Source organism: Corvus moneduloides, chromosome 3, assembly GCF_009650955.1.
Source record: "Corvus moneduloides isolate bCorMon1 chromosome 3, bCorMon1.pri, whole genome shotgun sequence".
NCBI classification, from domain to species: Eukaryota; Metazoa; Chordata; class Aves; order Passeriformes; family Corvidae; genus Corvus; species Corvus moneduloides.
In genome coordinates, this window is record NC_045478.1 from 103,040,105 (window position 1) to 103,060,040 (window position 19,936).

Sequence of the window (19,936 nt, forward strand, 5' to 3'; positions counted from 1 at the left end):
ATGAGGGGGGCCTTGTTTCAGGCTTTTAGGAAAATCTTTCTTTAGATTTTTAAGGAAACTTTGTTTCAAGTTTTTTAATTTAGACATTCTTTAGGAAAAAGGAACAAGGTGTGATTTATTTGGACACTCTCCTGTTTCCCTCGCCTTGACAAAATTCTGCTTCTTCAGGCAATTGTTTCTGCCAGGAAAAACAGACCACTGAGCTCAGGGTCTTCAAACGGGGTGAAACTTGACTGGGGCTGCTGTTGCTGCCAGTCATGCCTTGGCAGAAGGGTTACACACACAGTAACTGATCCCTCAGGACTTCATCTGCTGGCTCCCTCACCAGCAGAACAGCCAAACACATAATACACACTTGCCATGTGATACTTTAACAAACCTTTTACTGTCTACATCTTCATAGGCTTCATCTCAGCCACCTGGGTTCATGTGTGTGAGACGGACAAGTTACACCAGCTCCCCTGCACCAAATGTGTGATTTCTCTGCAAATCAGTGGCATCTGAGCAACGTCACACAGTCCTTTGCCCTACAATACAAAGGTATTCCTGTTTCCTTTGCAGGACAAAAAAAGCACGCCTGCACTTACCAGGCTGATGTCACCCTAGAGGGACAGACCAGATCCTGGGGCAAAACTCTGGACCTAAACTTCAGTCACACTGGAGAAACAGGCCTCATTCCAATCCTGATTCAGGGACCCTTCCATGTCTTAAATGGGGCAAAATGAAATCCCCATTCAAACTATTTCTAAATGCTGAGGCAGTTCATTCTCCCTCTGGTTTGAAAGGAGGGAGTTCAAGAGAAGTTTTGGGGGACCAGGAGAAGCAGCTTGTTCTCAGATTTGGGGGAGAAGAAAGGTATTGCTTGTCCACAGAAAAAGCAAGCAAGCAAACAAGTGACCCAGTCTTTACTTCAGAAGATCACATAGACTGTGAGGTTAATAAAAAGAAAGCACAAGAGCAGGATTCCACAGGGACACCCAGGCTGGCAGTCAGTGCTGTAACAGACCTGGAAAGTCTGTCTGTCCTGTCTGCAGCCCCAACCACCTTGAGCAGATGTGCAGCACACAGAAAGCAGCAGCTTGGTTATCAGGCAGCTAAGCCAGTCACACATAGGGGCCAGAATATACAGCTCAGCCCGAGCTCCTTGTTAACTTGAATTTGATTGCAAGACCAAGGACACATGACCTACTCGATGACGATGCTGCTCTCACAGTGGTGTCCTTGTGATTTGATTAGCTTACCCGAGCAGATAATAAATAAGGGGACCTGCTAAGCAAGTATACGCATACAGAAAATAACTTCATGCTCAGTAACATCAGGGATGGCTCTGCCAGGTGAGCAATGCCTTTGCTGTGGAAACTGACTGTATACCATTTATAGGAAAAACATTTAAGAGAAGTTCTCCCGGCCTTTACAGCAAAGGATTGCCTACAGGGAGCAAGTTTCACTTTCCTTAGTGTGCCACACAAATGCATTGCCTTCCTCAGGGCAACACTTCTGCATCAAGCAGAAGAAAAGTGATCGGGAGGGGCACAGCTCCAGGTGTGAGCTCAACCAGGGCAGGTTGGAAATGCCCTGCCCCTCTTATAAAACCAGCCTTCAAGTCCTTAACATCCTCCTCTCCATGCACTGGAAATTGCAACTGTGCAGGGGAAGGGTAATTTGGGCCCTTAGTTCATCAGTTTACCTGTGAACATTTTCCACAAATTCATTTTAAAATGTTGCTCTACGTAGAATCATAGGATCATATCACAGAATCATAAAATGGCTTGAGTTGGAAGGGATCTTAAAGATCATCCAGTTCCAACCCTTGCCAGGTGCAAGGACGCCTTACACTAGATCAGGTGCCTCAGAGTGCCATCCAACCTGGCCTTGAACACTTCCAGGGATGGGGCATCCACAGCTTCTCTGGGCAACCCATGGCAGTGCCTCATCACCTCACAGCAAAGAACTAATACAGATGGGAACATATATCTCTGGCCCTACCCACCCTCAAAATACTGTTGAAACCCCTTTTTGGCCCCAGATGCTACAGCAAGGTGAAGAGGAGTGCAGGGAGCAGCTCTGGGTACCACCCAGGCTCTGGGGGCTGAGGCAAGGCTGGAAGCCCTGGTGCCAGTTCCAGATGGCAGAAGCAGGACTGCCTGAGGCTGGGCTCCAAACAGCACAACCCTGTGATTTTTCTGTGGGTCAGCTTTTTTCCAAAGAGGATGAGGTAATCAGAGTCCCCATATTCACCTTGCCTAAGCAGTCAGAGAAGCCAGTCTGGAGTATGGGATATCCAATTTCTCATTTCTCTGCAAAGGACATGCACACGTATCTGATTGTGACCAGTATGTACATATAGCTAGAGCTGATCCAAACCTGTCTCAGCAGGCAAGAACTTACAGTGCATTTTTACCAAGACTGTAGAAAAATATGATTGCACTTTGCAAAACATATGTTAATCTGTTCCATTTTACCTTGGGCAGGCCAATGGTCTGCGTTTCATCTTGATAAGGAAACCCTGATCTCATCTGGGACATTGCTTTTCTAATGTATCCCTAGTAATGATGATGACAAATCTAGTCAACAAATAATTGGCATTATTGGGTGAGTGTAGCACTTGATGTCCTTAGATCTTTCTATAGATAGACATAAATGCTGTAGATGAATCAGACTACACTGATCATTCACAGTTCACTGTTACCTTTTTCAGGGTCGGTACTTTTCCTGTCTTCAGCTCCTCCTTGTGTACAACCACAATACGTTCTAAAAATCAACTGCTGGCTGTGAAACTTCCAAGTTGAAACTGTTTAGCCTCCCTTGCTAAAAAAAATAGCACCGGTGTTGCCATGGTTTGTTGCAAACTCTTTGTGAATCTTAAGAAACGAATGGTACCCAAATTTATGTATTTCTTGTTTTTCTGTTCCAAGTTCAGATACAGACTTACCTTCCCACACAAGGTAAATCCGAAGTGCAAGCTATATGCTCCTGAGTGGTTATTAATAAATTTAATCAGCAATAATTGTCCAAAATAGATGCTCAAAAAGATCAGATTACTTTTGGCTTCATCTCCCTGCCTAAGAATGCTCTTTTATAACAGGCAGTTGCAGTGCAAATGACAGTGGTTTTCTATAGTTGCTGTCCAAGACATACCTGGTAAGTCAATGCTACTGGTTAGGTGAGGGAATGTTCACATGCTTTGCACTGCTGGGCAATCTAATCAATGCAGAATTGCCTCACTACACAACTCTGCATCTCAGTAAGTATTAGTATGAATGCCAACACACTCCCTTCTCTCTTTCACTCACTCAGAATGGCTTTTGAGAAAAAGATTCTGCTACCTTTGCAGACAAGAGTGGATTTAGGCTTGCCCTCGAAATAACTAAGAAGGTAAATAAACTCCAACATTCTTTCACTTTTTTTGCCTGAGTTTGAGGAACAAAAGATTTAAAGGTTTCCTTCTGGAGCATGGTGTCCTTGCCTCCACTCCCTCCACTCCTGGCTCAGCCCTTTGGCTGACTGCACCCTTGTGTGCTGCAGCTTGTTCTGGGCATTCATCTGAGACCTCTGCCCTTCTGCCTGTACCTATTCCCATTCACTGTCTTTCTTCTCCCTTGTCTCCCAGGGAGGATTCACCCCCTTTAAAGAGAACAGCTTTAGAGGGAGAGAGCAAAGTCTCTGCTTTGCAGCCCCATCACCCAGGAGTCAGCGGCAGGTTGACCACAACTGCTGCACCACTTCATCTTCCAGGTTTTAAGCTCTCATCTCGTCCCAGGAAGGAATTGGTTTGATAGGGTCTGATGGCCAAGCAGCTTTCCCACTTTCAATCACAGTCCCTGATGCCAAAGAAATGTCAGTGAATATGAGGCAGGTAAGCAGCCAGGAAAAGGAGTGAAGCAATTAAAGCAGATTATGGATAAAGGGGGCTGGATTAATGTGGCATGGTAGACGCTCACAAAGCTCTTGTTTAAGGGGAACCAGAGCTATTAGTGCCTCTCCTTCTTCATGGCATTTTACCTCTGGAAAATCAATGAGAAAGTTGATCCTGGAAATATGAAACAGGTTCACTACAAAATGAAAAAGTTGCACGTGTCAGTGAAGCTTTGCAAGCAAGAAGAAACAAATGCTTATAATTCCTAAAAACCAAGATAAAACACAGATCATTGGCCTGCAAAAAGTAAAGGGAACACAGTAACACACACTGTTCAAAGTGCAACCATATTTTTCCTCAACGCCTCTGAACGAAGGATGCATTGTTTGATTTCTGATTTCAGTATCCAAGGATCCCTTCAACCAAGAGCTTGATCAGTCTGGAAGGAGAGCACTAAATGAGTATCTGCCTTCACCATCACAGTTACAAGATGGACAATCATCTGTTTTCTGCAATAGAAATAAAATATTTTCCACCGTTGACTCCCACCTAGCTTTCAGAGCCTAAAATTAATAGGGAAATTTCCAGGAGTTTCAAAACTCTTCCCATGGCAATTTAGGGCCACTCAGATGCATTAATTTACTCAGAACCTGACAGTGTCTTTCCTGGCACCTTTTCCCATTCTCAATCTTCCAATGCAGCCCTCAAACTGTTCTTATCAAAACTTCTCATGGTGGAGAAGCAGAAACCACGAAAAGCAAAGTCTCGCTGATTTCGTTACATCACCTTGCTGACACAGTGGCATTTTCAACACCTCTAATGAAACTTCTGCCAGTGTGGCTTCCCTGCAACCATCCAACAAGTACGTGCTTCTGCTTATCAGCTCATTAAGATGAGCTAATCCCACAGTTCCACACAAAAACCTGGTGTTCAATACCTTTGGGTTGTGCCTCTATCTGTTTTAAAGATGGGTTATTGCCCCTTTGCCCAAGTGAGTGAGACACCACTTGAAACCATAAGTAGTCTGTGTGAGTAAATGACCTACCAGGAGCAGTTGGCACAGTGTGAGCCTCCAAACATGTAATATTAAACCCCCATTGGATTATGTGGACGTTACAAAGCTTCCACAGGTTAAAGGAAAGTCTTGTTATCCTTTAGAACCCATCACTTGAGTAGGATCTGGAGCCCAAAAGACAATCTCTGTGGAAGAGCACCCATCGGTTGTCATTAGTGTTTCTGACAGCTTAACGGGCACAGAAGTGACAGGCACTGAATAAAAGCATTTCTAAATACATATCTTCTGCTTTAGTCAAGATTTATTGCAGAGATTATACATGATTGCTCCAGTTTTCCTTTAGAGAACCATCACTATGAATCAGCGTCCAGGAGCCCCCTTCGTACCCAGTGTTTAGATTGCGAGAGTTAATAATTGAATGAAATCATTTCTATATTTAAGAAGGGAATATATAAATCTTCAGACAGATAGTGGACAGGGTGAGTCACTGTGCTATTTCTCCTCCTTCCCTAACCCCTCTCCCTTCCTTTTCTTGGTTCATATACTCAGTTACTCACAGCCTATAGCTGGTGAAAGGAAAAACGCCATGGAAAATAAGGGGATTTGCTCCTGTTTATCTTCCTCCATTGGAATAACGACTGCCTAAGTGAAAAACAAAGCTGAGGATGGAAAGGAGCCTGAATCCTTTGAGTTTGCTTGGAGGGCATGACCCAGCTGAATCTTCAAAACTCTGTGCTGGAAGATGACTGCCAATGTACACAAGAAACAGGAGGAGGATGACCTTGTACCTTCACAGTCTGCTTTCTCCCATGCCACAGGAAAAAGTGACTATAAATATAGTTTCAAAGAGTGCAACCTATTGGTTGTACAAGTTGTTTTCTGGGTACAGAGACATACTGAGATGTCAGATCTCCTTTTCTGTCTAAATCACATCTGCAATTTTATTTGCACCACAGTATGCTAGAGAAACCTGAAAATATAGACACTCTTTAACAGAACTAACACCTCAACATTTCTTTTCTTTGTTCTTCTCGCCATATAAACTTCAAATAATTCTACACAAAACATTTAAGATGGCCCATTAACACAAAGAACGCAATTTACTTTAGTGAATTTTCAATAAGGCCTGGTCAATGAAACACAATATTACTGTTAACTTACATAAAATGCATTTTTCAATACTATTATAGAGGATTGATTCCATAGTCACAACTATATGTCGCCCCAAACTTGTACTTTATATCTTTCATTGGCCTGTTTTCTTGGGATTCCAAGCCTGAGCCATGCTGAAGACAATTTTACGTTTCAAAGATAAAATTCTTCTAATTGATATTCTCCCTCGGGTCTGTTCAAAACAGTGGAACAATTAGCTTCATATACCAGTTGTGCTCACTGGACATAACTCGCCTTTACACTTTAGCTCTACACATTTTCCTTTCATTCCACCTCTCACTCTAAAAGTGATAAATTCACTTTTTATAGGATGCTTAATAATTTATCTATGCTGTCTGAAATTGGTATGATAATTTTTATTCCCTCTAAAATCTTCACCACAGTAAAAGCCAGAGCAGTCCTGATTTTGGACTATCATTGCCTGAACATATATTGGTAGAAAGAGTAAATGGATCATGAGGAACCATGTGTTAATTGTTTCAGAAATCAATATGCTCAACTGAAATATCCCCAAGCAAAGACTGTCCTTTGCTGTGTCAAACCACAGATATTTCGTGCTTGCTTGCTTTTTCCCCAGCTCTGAGTACACCACAGACTTATTGCCCTTGTATTCCATTTGTGGTTATGATCAGTGTCCTGAAAGCTTAGATGCAATAAATATTGGGGTAAATGGACCCACTGGCACTGGAAGAGTTTGCGTATTAATCTGACAAATCAGATACTTTAGCTCCAGACGTGGGAATTAATTATTTTTAAACAGTGCTTTTTTAACTACAGGAGACTGAAAGCCTTACTTCTCCAGCCAGCTGTTACAGCACTCCTCAGGCAGTGCTGGGGGGGGTTTATTTCTGTTGTACTATTCTTCTCCACTGCAAAGGCACTTGCCATTTTAAGTTCAAGCAGAACAAAAGCAAATGCCAACATTTTGGGGCTCTGAAACAGCGTGTCCCCTTGTACCTTCACCAGAAGAGGTAATTTTCACCAGTCAGTATGTAATGTATGCCTGGTTTAAGACTCAGCCAGACACTGAATTAAACTGACTTATTTTAAGTCACAATGGTATAATCAGCATCCCTGGGTTATTTCTTGCTCCTCCTTGAAGGCCAAATGTTTTTTCCTTCCAAAGTCTGTGTCACCTTTGAAATCATTTACTTTTCCAAGTGTTTCTTCACAGAACAATTCGCTAGACACAAACTCAAACTCAAACACAAAAGTTCGCTCGGTTTTTTCCTCTCCCCCCTCTCAGGCTCAGTTTAAAGGCGCAGAAAGGCACAAAATTAATTTCTGGGCACAGAGCAACGATAGGGGATACACATCATGAAGTCACCCCAAAACAACTCCTCATCAAAATAATCTCAGGAAAGTTGCTGGTCCCTTTGGCCACAGATGGCACATACTGCCAGGTCCAAGCATTTGCTTTGGAGGTCACATTACAGAACAGCTACTCAGGTATTGCTCCCCTCTCCTGGACACCAGGCTTTTGGATAACTTTCATTTTGCTGTTCTTCCAATGGAATAATCAAGGCCATCTCCAGGAAGCGATGCACCTGCCCATGGCTGTTGTAGGACAAAAACATCATCTGGTTTCCTACGCTTGCCAGTTGGCCAGGAGGAGATCGTCTCACCGCTGAAAGAAACCACAAAGTTCCATGCTCCCTGTGGCACACAGAGCTCCTGTTCTGCCATGCTGTGTCCATAGCTACACCAAATCACTTCATCACAGTGGGCAGCTGAGCAAATGACAGCTACCCCAGGGGCTTTGTCCGACAGCCGCTTCACTCGTGCACTTGACCAAATTACAAAGACTTCCTGGCCATTACTGGGACAAGCCAAAGCAAGGGCTCATATCAAATTATTTTAATCTACATGTACAGGAATAAAAACTATGTGATCTGCTGTTAAGCATAGGAGAACATTTATCATGCCATAACTGTAAATGCCATGTTGGTTTTGTATCACTGTGCCTCTCATTATTGGAGCAAATGAGGCTCGGGTGACATCGGCTGCCACATTCCAGCTGCTTTTTGAAGCGCCTCCACCTGTTGTTTTGCCCTTCTTGGACCACAAGCAGTTACATTTAATGAATCCTTGTCATACCAGAGGAAGATCATTGTTGAACAGCTTCTGTCACACAGACAATGTTCTCAGGATTTACATAATTTTCACTCAACAGCTCCCAGGGTTGGGCTGCAAGAAGCCTGCCCTCCCCGGGGTTCCTATGTGGCAACCAAAAATGAGTAAATAAATAGAAGAGGAAGAGAAGAGAAATCCGGCTTTCTCAGTGTCCAAAATAACACCAAGAATGCATCCTGAATTACTCCACCCTCTACCCTCAAGTGGAAGAGGAAGAGCCACGCTCTCTCTCCCTCCCCTACCCGAAACTGTTGCTCCCTCCCCTACCCGAAACATTTGCTCCATTCTTCCTGGCTATAGCGCTCAGGAAAGTGCTTTCTGTCCTTGGAAGACAACCAGTGACCACAGGCATTGCTCCACAGGGTGTTAGATGCTGCAGCCTGCCCTTCAGGTCACTGCTCTCCGATGCAGAGCAGGATGGCACCTCCCTGGAGCTGGTCTCCAGAGTACATGCAGGGGCACAGCAATGGCCATCTCCCTGTATGTCACTTGTACAGGAATGTGTCAAGGACTCCTTGGCCAAAAGGATTTGTCTTCAAAGATATGGGTCTTTGAAGGTGAGACATCACCTTTGAAGAACAGCTATAAAAAAATAAGCTTTGCAACATCTCATTGTGTTTTACCCATTTCTTCCTCCATCTGCTCCAGCTGTAACACGTTTCTGTTTCTCCTTCACCTCTCTGGCTATTGTTTTGTTACCACATCTGTCACTGCAGCTTTTGACAGATGCTCCTGCAATCTTCTTGCTGTAGAGTCCCATTAACTTCAACAATAACTTCAATAAATAACTTACTTCCCTTAAGATGCTCAAAAGCCTGTCTTTGGTCATTTTCTTTTTTGCTTAAATCTATCATTAGAATTTATTGCAAAACATCTGGACATTCCCTCGTCTCACTTTTTTCCTGCATGGCTCTGTTTTACTTTTACTTTGCACTGTAGCTCTTCTGTACTTTTTATTTATTTATTTGCAACTTCAGTTAAATGTCTGTTTGGTTTTCCAACAAAACAAATGTCATAAATTCATAGAAACATCAGTTGGAGGGGAATTTTGGTGGACTCTAGCCCAGCCCAACAACTGAAGCAACACTACCACCAGCACTAGAGCAGGCCACCCAGAGCTTTTTGTCCAGTCATGCCATGAAAATTCTCCAGAGGCTTTCCACATCATCTTGGCTAATGGGGTGCAGCTCTGCACATCCCTCCTGGCCTCCTCATCCCGCTGGGGGGGAAACAGATACCCTGCAGCAGGAATGGGGCTGGTACAAGAGGGTCATCACTGGCAGTTGGGGAATTTTGCAGCCATTCAGCTGGTTGTTTTTACTTCAGCTGATCACAGGTCCACCAGGAGTCAAGGAGAAGGAAAAGGGAAGTTTGGGAAAGATACACACACAAGTGTCTTCTGGACCCAAGCATGCACCCCCCAAATACTGCACTCCTTAGAAGGTATGAGGAGAAAAATGGACAAGGCACAGGCAGGCAAGCCAAACTCTGCAGTGGGACAGGACTCAGGAACAGCACTGCAAACCAAGAGTGTTGTGTACTTTTTCACACAGCCAGAACAAGAAAAACAATTTCTCATATATAATAGCAGAAGGTATGGAAATGTTTCTACACATTAGTGCTCAGACTGGTGATCCACAGAAGACATGCACCATTCCAAAGGAACCAGTTAGGAAAAAATTCCCTGGGAAAAGATTTGGCCCCATTGAAGTGTTTACACGAACCATTCAACTGTTTTGATCAATAGCCAAGAGAATCATGTTGAAAAGGGAGACACAAATTTACTCCAAAAGGTGGACTATCTCTTTTACTAAAGGAGATGGATATTGCTAACCTTAAGAAATCAAACTTAAAGTGATTTCAAAACATTATGTGAATCCCCAATACATCTCAGCCTCCCTGTTTTGAACCACTGTCATGTAATTGAAACTACATTAGCTTAATGTGAATCATTCTCAATTTATGCTGATGTAAATAAGAGCTGTTCAGCTATAACAGATAAAGAATTAAGCTATACACTGGAGAAGGATGGGATAAGTCATCTTCTAATCTAGAAAATGGAGATAGGTTGATTAACATCCTTTTATGAAAAACATTTTAGCCTGCTGGAGCAGCCCAGGTCAGATTAAGCTTACAGAGACAAACTGCCTGCTGAGATGCAATCCAGATGACAGATGTTCTTCATATATTTCTTTCTGGTTCTGGCCTAAAATTCAGAGGCTCTAAAGCAGGTTTCATAAAAGTGAGTTGTGCTGGGAAAATAAGAATGAAAAGACTGTTTGGAAGCTTCCAAACATGGACAAATTGATTAAGCATTATTGCCTGGTAGTGGTCCACACATTAATTATTTCAGTGGTGCTTTATGGAGTTTATAAAGCTGTTATATAACTGCAGGCACAGTTACTATTATGGATAGCGGGATCTACAAACAAATCTAAAGGAAAAGGGTCACTTGAATCCCGTGACATTAATCCGCGGTGGGGCACGAATGCCTTTTGCTTCTTGGGATTCCCCAACCACTTCTACCAGATAAAACGGGAAACACTTTCTACAGCTAAGCCCTCATGACTGCCATCATCCCTTCCCTCTGCTCATTCTTAAAACATCACTGGAAGTGCTTTTGGTGTGAGTAACAAAGCACAGTATATTCTAAACTCGAAATAATAGGATGTGATTTACCACGAAACGCTAACGCTTACAAATTGCTTTCAAAGGCTTGGATTTCAGAGACTGGGGAAGTTCATGCCAGGAGGTGCAGAGCAGAGCTTCCACTGGGGTTTCCTCCCGTAAGACTCTTGTTTATACACAGAGAGCTGCTCTGTGAACCAAACCAACACACCAGAGAGTGGGGGATTCACTTCCCCACTGCACCAGTGCTCCAAAGGGACTCACTACTGTCAGCTCAGCTGTGGAACAGCTCTGGCTCAGGGCAGTGGTGAAACACACTGCCTGAGGCTGTGCACTCTCAGTTAGGAGGGTATTGTGGTACTGCTGAATAAAGCTGGAGAAGCAGATACTCTTCCTCCACATCATTCAACTGACAGCTGGCTTTGGAGGGACTGCTCAAAGACAATTCCTGGGCATTTTCCAGAAGATAGTTCACTCCAAAGGCTGCTTCCCCAACAGCAAGATGGATGATGTGACATCAGCAATCATCTTTTTCCTTACAGTGTATTCCAAAATACCCCCAGAAAGCCTGGAACCTTCGGGCATTCCCAGCATTCCTCATGCCACATCCACCTCATCCACCTCCCATTTGCTGCTGGAAGCACACCACTCGGAGTGGGGGGACAGGACATGCAGTATTTCAGGCTATTTAACCTGGACACACACACACAGAATTATAATTATGACCCAGGGTCACACAGGCAGAAACTAACCTTGGAGATGGCATGATCTCCACCCAGCATTTTCCACGTGTTTCATGTGTTCTTGAAATTTGTTTTCACTTTGGTTTAAAATAGCCACTAAACAGAAAAGCACAGCATTTTGAAATTTCCAAGATAGGATAAATCATAATCCTGAAGTCATCTGTGACCTGCTGCTCCACAGCCAAAAGCTCTGGAGATGGGTGTCTCTGGCCTGGGAAACTGGTGGGCTGAGAGCCTGCAGCCCTGATGGGAGATGGTAGACATCCACTTAGTTTTTCCAGCACCACTTTCTGTGATGGACTATTTTGTGGAAAGTTTTTTTCTAATTAATTACCCTTCTTAATGTGAAAAAAAAGCAAAAGTGATGCCAAGCTTCTGCATCAATTCCAGTGCTGAAAGAAATTGCAAGCCTCAAACTATCAGTTTGTCTTTGAATAGTATCATCACTGAAAAACAAACAAGCAAAAAAACCCACCCTACTGGTAAGATTACCTTGTTACAGAGTGAGGGATATCCCCCCATGGTATGTGTGGGGTTTATAAGGCAGAACAGTTAGAGCCACTTTGCCACTGTATGGTGAGAAATACTTGTTACTTGTGCCATTACCAAGAGGTCAGACTGGGGAGAAAGAGAATTAAAAAAAAAAAAATCTGCTTCAGGCCTTATTAGCAGTTTTCTTTTGAATTCCTTCCACTATGTTACTGCTAATTCCATTATTTTTTATGAACTACATTATTTTCAAAATGTCCATTCCTCAAAACTACACAAAGCATCTTCCCTTTCAGGCATCACAAATTCACTTTTCCCACAACTCCCTCCCCTCAGACAAGCAGCTGAATGTCCCAGTTCTGCCAAAGCCAAGGAATGGGCCAAGCAAAATATGGCAGAGGTGCCAAGGAGGAGAAATTTGCCGAGTGCCCTCAGGAAACCCAGAACAGGTGGATGCAGCATGCCCAGATGAGACCATGCTGAAAGGACAGCATGGAGACATGGCAGCAGAACAGGTGGCGCTGGAAGCCAGGCCAAAGCACAGTCCCATTTTATTTTAAAGAGGAACAAAAGTGTATATCTCTGAACGGGTCCTTAGGACTTTTGTCTCCCTTGCAAGTGATAAAGGAGAACTGTAAACCTGCAGAAGTTAGACACAGTTTAAAAGGGCCCAAAATGACAGAGGATGTATCAGTATAAAGGTCAGTTTAGACAGAAAAATATTATTCTCAATTTAGCTGCGAAGTTTTCCACTCAAAAAGCACAGCATAAAGCCTCCCCCCTAACCTTTCTCTACTCAAAAATGGGGTTGGAGTCCTTTGTCTGCAAGCCAAGCAAAACAAACTCCAAGAGCTGACTTTTTTCATAAATCATGACAGCATCACTCTGCAGAAAAGAAAAGCAGCTTGGGAATTTCAGGGCTCACCAAAACAATTGCGTCCAGGGCTCAGTCCTGGAGAGAGATACAAAAGCTCCACAAACAGAGGTGATGAGAGATTCCCAGCCATTAATCTTTGACAATAAAGCATCATCTTTGAAATGAGAAGCAATTGCAGCCACTCTCTCAGGTTCACCTGAGCTCTTAAACTGTAAACTGCATAGATCAATCTTATGAGGAATGCAGAGGGGAGTGTCTGATTTCAGTTTTATACACATTTTATACAGGGTTGACCACATAAGTCAAAGTGGCTAATTTCTAGTGAACTTCATACTGTTTCTGTACAGCAAGTGTGTATTTCCAGTGAGTTTATGCACACAGCCACAGCAATAGCAGTTTTCTTAGTTTATGAAAGATTTGACAAAATGGGATTTCAGCTCCAAGTAGAAGAAGTCTGGCTGTGTTTTAAAAGATGTTGAAGAAGTTTAAGAGAACCATACTTAAGATTAAACAAGTTTTCATTCCAGACATTTAAAAGTATTTTTAATATTTGAGTTGCACTGAAGAATATTGCCAACCAAGACATTTCCAACAAAAAAATCCAAGTGTTTTATTTTGAAACTCTAGAGGGATTTTCTTTCCTTGAACACCTTTGGGTGTTTTTTCTAAACAAAACACCCAAAACACTTATAAAATGCACATATCTGAGCATTACTGAATCTGCTCTTCATCCTTTCTTCTCCAGAAACTTCCTTAGAACTTTGACTCCTATGATGTCTGAGTGCCTCACTACAAAGAACACTCGGCATCCCTCTTTTACAGGAGGAGGAAATGAAAGAGGCGGCCCAGTTACATGGAAGTAATTTGCTCAAGATCAACCAGCAAAAGCAAAACAGATAATAGCACCTAGTCTGCCCCATGTTAAGAGGCATTAGACTCCACTGATCAAAACCTTTTGCCTTGCAATATGCAAAGCTTCGTGAAAGTCTCTGTATTTTCTTTTTTTATTTGATGACCTTCATGTCATGTGTGCCAGTAGAGAGCAGGCAGATAGACTGGGAGTCTGTGTACTGGACATCTTAGTGGCTAAGGATTTCCAGAGGATTCTACAACCCAAGCAAGTCCAGGAAATAAAGAGAAGTTGAGACTTAGGCACCTAAATTTATTTTCTAGAGCTTTCTGAAAAGCAGGCAGAGCAGGCTCCAAACCCTTTACAAACATCACTGTGAAGATGTGAGGGATTGGAGGTGTTTTGGAACATTTAACTATGTCCACGTGCTTCAAGTAGGAGCTTGAAAACATGACCACAAGGATCTTCCTGCAAATACCTGTCCCATTTGTGTAAAATCTGAGACTATGGACACAAGTGCTGAAATCAGTGCCAATGACTTTTATGACTGGTTTTGTCTCACCGCTATTTTTGTGATTTTTCTTTTTTTAACATAGCTATTAAAAAAAAAAAAAAGGCAGTAAAATAAACAGGCTGAATCCATAAGTCTGGGGTGTTTAAGCACTTCTGAAGGTTTGTGGCACAGTTCACACATGATTGGTTCAGTTCCCCCATTGTTTGGCTGCAATTTTTAGGGGAAGTTTCATGGGGTGAATGCAGACTTAAGGGCTGGGCTTAATCACAAGACTCCAGCAGGAGCAGGGCTGATGTAAAGCACCAGCCAGGGAGCGGGGCCAGGAGCTGCCAGCTGAATTTGCTGGAACAGCCATGGAACAGAAACAAGCCATGATAAAAACAGCTGAATTCTTTTTTTTTTTTTTTTTAATTTGAGCTCATTTTCAGACTGTTTCAAAAAACTATTCCCTGCTCATTCCATTACAAAATGTGAAGTTTACTCCAGAATGACTCACTCTGTCACCAAGGGAGAAGGTATGATCTGCCACATGTGTCAGAAAAGGCCTATGAGGTCATTTTCATTCTCTCAACATATGAAAACTATTATTTCCTCACATAATGAAAATACAAGGATGTAGGTGGCTATCCCCAGATGGACACAAAAATGAAAAAAGCCCTGGTGGATTGCTAATCATGTTTGAAAAACACAAATGCATTTCTATCATAGAGAATATTTCCGTGTATGGGAAGTAGGTTTTTCTCATCCTCAGCATCCACATAACACTTGGCAATGACAGCATAAGCCAGAATTCATATGTGAGTGTAGCTCATTTCTGATGCTCACATTTCATGATGAGCTGAGCTACCCAGGAAATTCAGGTGCCATAAAGGATAAGTATCCACACAGAGCATATCTTTTGCTTCCTCCGTAGTTTCATTACTCTTTGGTACACTTCCAGATCATATGAAATACAATCTCACTTACCAAGTTTTCTGGACCCTCAGCATTTGAATTAAGCACTCACAGATGTTCCCTTTGCTCTCCCTTAAGCACGATGGATCCCCTCACTGCAGGCTCTCCGCTGAGGTACAGTTGTTGTCTCACTTTGAAAGGAATTTCAGAAAACATTTCAGTTCATCTGTGGAATTTTCCATCTGAGTGTTGTTATTTACTTGCATTGTCACCACGCACCAGAGGCCAGCCACTTGCAAGGGCCCTACTCTAAAGGTACCAATGAAACTTACACGTTCCCACTACAAGTTTCCCGGAGGACTGTGACAAAGCAGAACCCAGAATTTTTTATTTTTAATTACCTCAAGCTAAAAAGAGGAAGGGAAAAAGGAAGTCTTAAGGGAAAGGAACCAGGAATTAAGATTTGTCTGGTGAATCAGTAGAGTCAGTGCTGTAACTCTGCTGCCTGTGAAAGTATCACTGAGACAGACAGCTGAGGATCCACGCAGCTGAGTTCTCAATTTGATGAATTTTTCAAGCAGCATTTCACAACATCCAGATTGGGAGCATCTCTTTCCCAAGATGGGAAAAGATGTCTTGATTTTGATCTTCAGAAACAGACACAGTTGAACAAACAAGGTGAATATTTCACGTGTGCTGAGACTTGCCTTGAGTGGAAGGTCGTATACCCAGAAAGGGCTTGGTGGGCAGAGGCAGACCCCACCTCGCTTTGCTACTGAGGTGGCACACCCACACTGCAATCCCCCTGGCATTAGCACTCCAGCACTGAAGGGCTTCTTGTCCTTTGGAGGGCTGCTGGGGCTCTGATGGCCCCTGTAAAACCCTCAGGGTTGAGTTCAAACTACCCCTTGGTGAAGCAGGAGAAATTCCACTATTTCACCAGCTCACACCAGACAAGAGTTACACAGGTCACAAGGCTGGGTGGCCACCATTAGACCCGTATGCTGAGAAATGTTGAGTCATTCTGGAAAGTGTGTGCTGCTGCACAGAAACCCATGCAGAAATAAGCTCATGGCTTGTGTACATACACCAGCCTGCCTTAGAGGGCAAGCAGGATCAGAGACACAGCTGGGAGAGGAGCCCATCCTCAGCAGCAGGGCTCAATTTCACAGCACTGGGCAATCAGCTCGTTTGCTCTCCACTCCAGCACTGATTGAGGTGACACAGCTGGTAGAGCCCAGGTCTTGTGCCCACTGTATAGCACAGGCTTTGCTGCTCTCCTGGGTTACAGAATCCCACTGGGAGACACAAGCAGGACCCAAACAGAACAGAGCCTCTCCACAACAGGAACTCAGCACAATCACTGGAGAGGCACAGCTGCCCAGGCAACCATCATCATCATCATCATCATCATCATCATCATCATCATCATCATCCTACCACCTGCCCAGGCCAGAGCTGTGCAACAACTCCTTTACCACCCTGAATCTAAATCCAATTCCATGCTCAAGGAAGCAGCAGAGAACACCACCAGAAGCCAGTGCTACAGGTCAGAACTCTTCTCTTGCCTCTCAGAGCAGCTGCACACCCCTCCAGCTCCCAGTCTCAGTGCAAAGTGTCTGCAAAGCCTGCCATGAGATCAATCAGAGTCTGCTCCACAAGCTGGGACCTTGCACATCAGCTCAGTGCCAGGGACACAGAAAAGGGTGTCCTTCAGCTTTCCTCAGCAACAACAGCATTGATGTCCACACAGCTATGGGAAACAGCAGAGGCATACAACTCCTGGGCTGGTTTTCATTCACATTTCCCTTCTCTCTGGCAGATGGGTTTGAACTTTGACTTCAAACCTACACCTTCAAGTGCTCTGAAGGGTGACAGCACACCAGGCAGCATCCAGGAGCAGGAGTGGCCAGAGCATGGCTGGCATGGAGCATGGGCTCAGTGACTGTAGCAGCAGAGTCACAAGATGTGCTACTTGTGGGGATTTGGGGATGCAGGTAATCAGCCAGATGTAAGAAAGTTTTGCAGAGGCAGCAAAAGACATGTCACCCCTGCAGGGTTTTAAAAAAAATTTTAGGCACCTGTTCCAAATGGAAAAGTGTTCCTAGAGGAAATATTTTTCAGAAGAGATTAAAAAGACTTTGGCAACTCAACCTATTTTCTTCCAGTTCTTGGATATTTACTAGCTTACTGACATTTTCCCCACCCCTGAGAATTCACACGGCCAAGGCAGAAAGCCAATGCAAATCCTCCATCTGACTCTTCCAACTGAAAAATGTAGTGAAAAGAGGAACTTTTGGGGGGTAAATTCAACTCATCTGCAATGGTGGCTTTTATTCAAAATGGGCCTGAGCCAAGTTTCCTTGCTCTCTCCTCCCTCCTTTCAGGACTGTGCTGTCGTGGGAGCCTGGGACTCCACACAGAGTTTCTGCAGAAGGCCTGTTTTAGGAGGTGAAGCACCTTGTAGGCGCAGCTTCCCCTTGCCTCAAGTGGTGATCAAACAGGAACCTCAGGGGCTCAATTGCCCTTGTACTCGTGCCCGTTCTCTGTGCACTGACGTCAAATGTGCTGCAAATTTGTGCTGGCATAAATAGCAAGGGAGAAGAATCAATTCCTGTTCAGCCAAACGCAGGTCACTTCCATCCCCTGGCCAAAAGTACTCTCAGGATAGCATACAATTTGGTCCATTGATTTTAATATATTGGCATTTCCTCCCTCTTATTGTGTGAACACATTGTTTACAATTTCAGTAAGCCACTTTGGAAAACACTGTTATAAATCAGGATACATAAAAGCTTGTCCTGTTTGCCTCCAGTATCAGACATTGCTAGTGTGGGAGGTAGGTCAATTGGGGATACAAAAACACCCCACCTCATGCCTTCTTCACTAATTCCTTAGTGTTTCGGTTGGGTTTCTGAAATTCCTTCGTGTTCCTGGACTGTAAATCTGTTGAGCATTACAACAATCACCCAAGAGGAGTCTTGTTCCGTGGAGATATTTTAATGTATTAGTTCATTTACAGTAGCCATCAGTACCCCTTTAAGGTGGCCATCGCTCACACACTGAATCTCCTGGCAGGGAGAATCTCTTGTTCATTTGCTGTTTGCATGTTACTTTAAACCAAGGAGTAAAGGGATAATCTGGATCCAATGTGAATTCCGGATTGGTTTGGCTCTGTTGCAAAGGGTAAGCACGGAGCTTCTCTTCAATTAGCAGGAGAGGAGGCAAAGCTGGAATTGCTCTATGAATTGCCTATAGTATTTGACGAGACAGCAGAGGATATGGCTGCGCTTTCCAGAGCAAAATGAGTCACCTGTTGTCTGCAGGAGCTCATGCCAAGAATGGTCAGATCTGAGCTCAAGGGAGTGCTTTCCAGAGGACTTCAGCCAACAGCTGTTTCCCTTCAGCTGGATTGTGCTGAGAATCTAGCCTCAAGTTAAAGCATGAAAAGAAGAAGTGGTACTAGATGCCAAAAGAAGTGTGAAGGCCAAATTTCTCGATAAAATGGAAACATGGATTGTTGGAATTATCTACCCTACTTTTCTGTTCACACACTATTCCCAGTTTAGCATGGTGACCCTGTCAGGCAACCAATCAACCAATCGAGAGAACTGGAAAGTTCCTGCTTCCTCAGGAACAGATCAGAGGATGAGTCTCATTAATACATGTGTTCAACCTGATCCAGACTTTTAAGCAGATAATTGTTCAAGCAGTGTTAAAGTCCAGGAATCATTTGGGAGAGGCAATTTCCATAGTGGCCAGTGATGAGCCACTAAATTAAGGATGAGGGTATGTTAGATCAGTGTTCTGCTCCATCACAGACTACCTCTAGGCATATTGCTTGTTGCTGACCTCCTCACGGTATTATAGATGCCTGACCAGCCCATCCAATTTTGGTGGGAGCTTGGTTCTCTGAATCTTCATGGATCTGGAGTTTGGTCAGTTCAGTCATATTTTTGTGAAATTGTGAAAAATGCTTTCTTCCTCCATATATGAATTACTGTGAGAATAGCTGAGGAGCACAGAGCTCCTCCCCACTTAAGGCCTCAGCAGTGAACTCCCTTCCTTGCACAGCCCTGCAGCAATTTTAGCACCCATGATAAAATCCCAACCAGAGCCCACACTGTGCTCTGCAAATGACAAGTCACTGCAGAGAAACAGCACTTGAAACCCTTTCTGTCACCACCTCACAAACATAAGCTACTTTTATGCAGGATCTTAAAGGAAAAAGCTAATCTTTTCCACTGCAATTATCACCAGAAGCCTTCAGATGGTCACTGTAGGATGCAAGAGTAATTTTGCCTAGCGGCTCTAACACTTGGCCAGATTCTGCAGAGATTACAGAGATCGAGTGCCCGTCAGGGCAGCTTGCTCTTACTCCCTGCCCCTGCTCTTTCCAGAGGCATGCATGACTACCACACCTATCATGCTTTTTAACATCTTCACCTCTTTGGCTTCTATCTCATTTCAAGAAGCCTCCTCAACCTGCCTCCCAGAGACTGGTGATTCCCAGCATGGACAGACAGCAAAAAGCAGCTATAAAATGTTCATTTCTGTGTGAAGACTGAAAACTCTTTGAAAAGCCTCAATTCTTTAAAAAAATTACCACTGATTCAAAAGAAAGACATCTTTTCAATAGACTTTAAAAGCAGGAAGGATCACTGATCAAGTCTGACTCCTAGTAGAATACAGGTCAGTGATTTCATCCAGTGAAGCCAGTGTCCTGCCCATGCATGCAAAATGAGCCTCCCAATTAGTACTGGT

General features: G+C 43.6%; 1 long non-coding RNA gene across 1 annotated transcript in view; it reads right to left on the minus strand.

Annotated features, from left to right (window-relative positions):
* Window positions 1-19,936, minus strand: part of LOC116441318 — a 130,947-nt gene that overhangs the window by 7,318 nt on the left and 103,693 nt on the right. Inside the window, exon 6 of the long non-coding RNA XR_004239028.1 lies at window positions 15,245-15,363. This is a non-coding gene — a long non-coding RNA (uncharacterized LOC116441318). The remainder of the gene's footprint in view (window positions 1-15,244; window positions 15,364-19,936) is intronic.